At 30.8% G+C, this 6,033-nt stretch overlaps 1 long non-coding RNA gene across 5 annotated transcripts; it reads left to right on the forward strand.

The window, feature by feature from the left end:
• The first annotated feature begins 2,302 nt into the window (after positions 1 to 2,302).
• Positions 2,303 to 5,720, forward strand: LOC110917994. Of its 5 annotated transcripts, none has more exons than XR_002581000.2 (7): positions 2,304 to 2,439; positions 2,548 to 2,608; positions 2,726 to 2,901; positions 3,007 to 3,052; positions 3,279 to 3,341; positions 3,514 to 3,874; positions 5,547 to 5,719. It is a non-coding gene; the product is annotated as an uncharacterized LOC110917994 (long non-coding RNA). The 5 variants fall into 5 exon arrangements; XR_002580999.2 differs by having other exon boundaries at positions 2,305 to 2,439; positions 3,530 to 3,874; positions 5,547 to 5,718; XR_004861098.1 differs by lacking the exon at positions 3,007 to 3,052 and having other exon boundaries at positions 2,303 to 2,439; positions 5,547 to 5,720.
• The last annotated feature ends 313 nt before the right edge of the window (positions 5,721 to 6,033 follow it).

Consider the following 6,033-nt stretch of genomic DNA (forward strand, 5'->3'; position numbering starts at 1 on the left):
GTTAATATCATTTATTATAAATAAAAATCCCGCCTAAACTACGTGCCAAAAACATCCTATAAGAGAGACGTCTCTGCACAATCAACTGATCACACCACCAAAAAAATAAACGCCATCTTTCCAACAAACCATTCACTTAAAAACGCCAAAAAAGATACTTAAAAACGCCACAGATGCGGAACGTCATTTCTTCTTTATTGTGTATTGTTCTGAATGAAGTTTCACTAAATGGATTATACTCTGAGGTGGGTATATCTATAAGCTTTTGCGGAATGAGATGGACAAATTTTCATGAAAAACTGAAGAAAAAAAGACTTTTACCCCTTAATGAAGACGAGCGTTATGTAGGAAAAAAGGATGTACATAAGGTATTCAAAACAGGTTTAAAACGCCAAAAAGGTTAAAGTAGAAGAGGCTAATGACAGTGAAGATTTGGAAGAGAAATTAGATTATAATTTTTATTTTTTTTTTCAGTTTCTATTGTTTGTTATCTAATTCTCTGATTTTATTATCTAATTCGCTACTAAAAAAAATTTAATATAAAACACCAAAAACACCAAAACGACTGATAGTGTGAAAACTGAGAGAACGGATGCTAGCAAAGCACGATGTTGCTATAAAACGCCAAAAACGCCAAAGAAGGTATTACTGAAAAATCAACACTAATTCACCGATGAAATTGAACGAAACAGTAATTGCTCAACAGTAAAATGAAGAGACGGTAACATTATTGCCAAACATTTATTATATTAAAAGCCACTACATGAAAAACTGGATTTATTTATCTTTTCAAAACGCCATAATTGCCTGTCAAATTATAGACCTGTATCCTACTTGATATAATAAACATCAAGAAAATTACTGATGTATTTTACATCATAGACATGCATCCGGATTTAAAAAACAATAAAAATGCCAAAACATAATTAAAACGCCAAAATATTAACTATGATCCTGATCTACAAACAATAAAACGCGGCGTATTTATTAAACGCCAAAAAATGGAAACGGGATGTGACACACGTTTAAAAAAAGAAATATGAAAGGACAAAAAAGCCCCTCCGCGCTACTCTATGCCGCGTGACACGTGTTAGGCCAGGAAGCGTTCTCACCATTCTCACACTTTTGAGCGTTTTCTCCTGATCCCGTTTATATATATATATATATATATCTATATATATATATATATATATATATATATATATATATAGGATAAGGATTATGTGAGAAGTAGTAGGCTAATTGAGAAACTTGAGAATCATTCTGGACTACACATTTTCCTTACGCAAAAAAAATGCAAAAAAAAGGTGAAAAAAATGCAATTTTTTTTTTGGAAAAATCGTAACTTTTTCTTTAAGGATTTATTTATTATATTTATTTTTATTTATTTTTTTTGGGATTTATACACATGTGTATATTGTTAATTTTTTAACTATACATATATGTATATTGTCAATTATACATATATGTATATACATGTTTAAAATTGAAAAATAAGTGTTATTTAGGGTTTAACATTAGTATTTAAGGTTTAGCATTAGGGTTTTGGGTTTAGCTTTATGATTTAGGGTTTAGCATTAGGGTTTAGCAATAGTATTTATGGTTTAGTATTAGGGTTTAGCTTTTGGGTTTAGCATTAGGGTTTAGCTTTAACTTTTGGGTTTAGCTTTAGCTTTAGGGTTTGCATTAGGGTTTAGCATTAAGAGTTTAGCTTTAGGGTTTAGCATTAGGGTTTAAAATTATGGTTTAGCTTTAGGGTTTAGCATTAGGGTTTAGCTTTAGGGTTTAGAATTAGGGTTTAGCTTTAGGGTTTAGGGTTTAGCATTAAGGTTTAGCTTTAGTGTTTAGGCTTTAAGGTTTAGGGTTTATAACACATATTTTTTCAATTTTAAACATGTATATACATATATGTATAGTTAAAAGATTAATAATATACACATGTGTATAAATCCCAAAATTAAAAAAAAATAAATAAAAAATTAAATCCTTAAAGAAAAAGCTGCGATTTTTCCAATTTTTTTTTTTTTTTTGCATTTTTTGCTTAGGGAAAATGTGTGGTCCATATTGCTTCTCAAGTTTCTCAAATAGGGTGGACTTCTCTTAGGATCTCTACCCTATATATATATATCTATATCTATATCTATATCTATATATATAATAAACAAATAAGGTTTGAGACACGTGTCACATTGTGGTGCAACCTCAATTGATTTTGGGCGGGAAAATGGATGGGTCAAAGTTTTTTGTTTATGGGTTAAGACGGGATCCGGATTTTGACCCGGTGTATATAAACCTTCTAAAATAACCAATCCTAATTTCATTCGATCAGAACTCCTTCGTCACCCTCAAAACCCTAGCTGCGCATACGTATCTTCTCCAGCAAATCCACAGATCCAGCCGCTACAATCCTTCAAAGATCCAGCCGCCATGATCATTCCGGTATATATTTTTCTTTCGCTAATTCATATTCTGATTGTTAATTTCATATATCTTAGATCGTTCTTTCCAATTTCTAACCACAAATCACTTCTTTTCTAAAAACCCTAGGTATCAGAAGCATTTTCCTTCTGATTGAATCATATACAATCCAGACAATACAATCAATCAGGTTTGACATCAGTTTCTCTTCTACGTCTCTGTCACAAACCCTAAATCGATCTGTTTCATCTTACTGTGTTGCCTTTTGAATCATTCATCTGAAACCCTAATATCGATCTATTCACAGTTGGTGAAGCGTTTCCTTTTCAATCATTCATTGCAAACCCCAATCGCAATATCTTTAAAATCAAGAAATCTATGTGGTTAAGAATTGGTAGAAAAAATTATTGCGGCATTTGATCGAAGATGGGATCTAGATATGTAGCTCAGACTAATCGCTCAAAAGTTAGACATTCTTGCCGGGTAAGTTTATTACTCTATTTCACTTCAGATTTCAAACATAAATCTAGGGTTTAAATTATGAACTTCTTCGCTCATGTCTTGTGTTTGTTTTATATATCTCCATAGGTTTTGGTTCAAATACAATAATCAAATCAACTATGGTCCAGACCCAGTACGTTTGAGCTCAGATTATAGTTTTTCACTTTTTTTTTGCTTAATATTACTTCGACTGTTGTTGTTTTGTCTGTAATCGGTGTTTTGGTTGTTAAGATTTTGAATAATTTGTGATAATTGCTTTGGATTATGATTTCTAGGAATGTTGTTATTAAGTTGGATGTTTTCTACCTTAAATCATTGAATGTTTGTGATTTAAGTTGGTTGTTTTCTACAAATGACAGCATTGGATTTTTTGCACCTACTTATGATGGAAACATGGCCAAAGCTGTCGAAGGCCATCATAGGTGCACCATTATTATAGCTTTTAATGTTTTTTTCGGTTCGGTTTTGACCTTTAACCATATCCATAACCGCTAGCTTTGGTAATGGAACTTCATATTTTTTTAACTTTCTTGAAATATTTGTTAGGTTTTTTTTTTAAAAAAAATACTTATATCTTGTACTAAAAATGTCAAGGGATTCAAAATTACAGCACCATGTAGAACAATCGAAGAATGATGGGATCTACATTAGCTGTGTAGCATCAAGTCATCAGCCTAGCATGTTTGGGCTGTCAATACGGATGCAGGAACAGGGTTCACTTCACAAGTTTACAAAATGGATGAACATTATGATGTTAACTTTTTTATTTCTTCAATTTTTCATCGTCTAAAGAATTGAGATTTTCAGGAACTACAAGTGGTACTGGATTGGAAACAGCGCATGTGGTTACTACTGTAACCACGTATTGTACTTTTGAAGTTATAAAAAAAAGGCATCTGAGCTTGAGTTGTAAGTTGACCGGACATCTAAGCTAGAAGGAAGCCTTCTACAACAGGTTGGCATTTTTAGATTTTAGACCAATCTATCTATAAATGTGTCGAGATTTGTGTTATGCTTTATCTTTTACGCATGGGCTCAATAGGTCAAATGGGTTAAAGTCATTCGAAATGTATAGAACCCATATAGTTGCACTTCGTTTAATAGAATTTGATTAATTTTGTTATATTTAATTTTTATTATATTTGATTTTTGTTTTCTTTTAAATTTAGAGTATTAATTCGATAATCGGTCTTTGTTCAAGCAACATCAACATGAGAACCAACTAATCTTAGGTTATTTCGGAGATTTGTTCTTGGTATACATACTGTCTTACTAAAAGGTAAATAAGTTAGGAAGTATATTTCATCTAATCTAACACTATCACAGTATAATTGATGGCAGCATATGATAAATGATCATATTAATTTGTTCTATTTAGCTTACACCACCAGTCATGTTTCTGTTCTTAATATTGTTAGGTTTAGAGTATTTTTTAGCATTTTGCATGTAATTAGTTTATATTTAGTGTTTGCGTTCTTTAAATAGGTAGATTTTGAAAGTGTTTTTTAGCATTTTTAATGTGGTTAGGTTATAATTACTGTTTTTGTTCTTATAATCTGTAGGTTTTGAGCCTTTTTTAGCATTTTGTATGTAATTAGTTTATAGTAAATGGTTTCGTTTTTAAAGTCGCTAGATTTTGAGTGTTTTTTTTAGCATTTTGCGTGTAATTTGTTTACAGTTCATGTTTTCATTCTATTATCGGTAGATTTTTAGTATTTTTTTAAAATCATTTTGAATGTAATTAGTTTATAGTTACTATTTGCGTTCTTAAAATCAGTAGATTTTGAGTGCTTTTTTAGCATTTTCTATGTAATTAGTTTACAGTTACTTTTTCTGTTCTTAATATCGTTAGGCTTTCAGCATTTTGAATGTGATTAGCTTTTAATTATTGTTTATGTTCTTAATATCGTTAAGTTTTAAGTGTTTTTTAGCATTTTGCATGTAATTAGTTTATAATTAGTGTTTGCGTTCTTTAAATAGGTAGATTTTGAGAGTGTTTTTTTTAGCATTTTGAATGTAATTAGGTTATAGTTACTGTCTTTGTTCTTAAAATCAGTAGGTTTTGAGCTTTTTTAGCATTTTGTATGTAATTAGTTTATAGTTAATGGTTTCGTTTTTAAAGTCGGTAAATTTTGATTTTTTTTAGCATTTTGCGTGTAATTTGTTTACAGTTCCTGTTTTCGTTCTATTATCGGTAGATTTTGAGTATTTTTTTCATCATTTTGAATGTAAGTTTATAGTTACTGTTTTCGTTCTTACAATTAGTAGATTTTTAGTGCTTTTTAGCATTTTGTATGTAATTAGTTTACACTTACTGTTTTTGTCCTTAATATCGTTAGGTTTTGAGTGTTTTTTTAGCATTTTGCATGTAATTAGTTTATAATTAGTGTTTGCGTTCTTTAAATAGGTATACATACTGTCTTACTAGAAAGGTAATTAAGTTAGGAAGTATATTTCATCTAATCTAACCCTATCACAGTACAATTGATGGCAGCATATGATAAATGATCATATTAATCTGTTCTATTTAGCTTATACCACCAGTCATGTTTCTGAGTCTTGCTATTCAAGAGTGTTAGTACTTTTCAGTAAGATTAATTGAATTTGGTGGTACTTGTTTGTTGCAGTGTGATATCAGGTATAAGGAGGATTTGGAGAAGTTGTTTTCTTAGTCTAAAAGTATGTTAATTTTCATGTAAATGTGTTTACTCTTGATTTAGGTTAATTTTGACACAAATGGTTCTTGAATGATCTATGATGACATGGATTCTATAATCCCTAAAACTGATGTTATTTTGTATGGTTGTTTTTCTTGATTTAACTGTATGTAGGTTTGAAGAAACACCGAACTGATTAAGGTGCTAATCGGTTTGGTTTATGTTTCTATCATGATGGTTAATCTTCTAATGAATATTTGAGCTCCGACTGGATGAATCAATCCTGCAAAACAGAACACCGTTACTCGTTAAGAGGGGAATGTGGGGGTTTCCCTCTTAACCAGGCTCCGGCGTGAGAATAAGCGACTGTTTTGAGAGTAATTAAGTGCTAAGAGTGAGAGTAGAGGGAATGGAATGTTTAACCTGTGGAATGAGGTCTCTATTTATAGCCGGAGAG

This window comes from Helianthus annuus, chromosome 6 (genome assembly GCF_002127325.2).
Source record: "Helianthus annuus cultivar XRQ/B chromosome 6, HanXRQr2.0-SUNRISE, whole genome shotgun sequence".
NCBI classification, from domain to species: domain Eukaryota; kingdom Viridiplantae; phylum Streptophyta; class Magnoliopsida; order Asterales; family Asteraceae; genus Helianthus; species Helianthus annuus.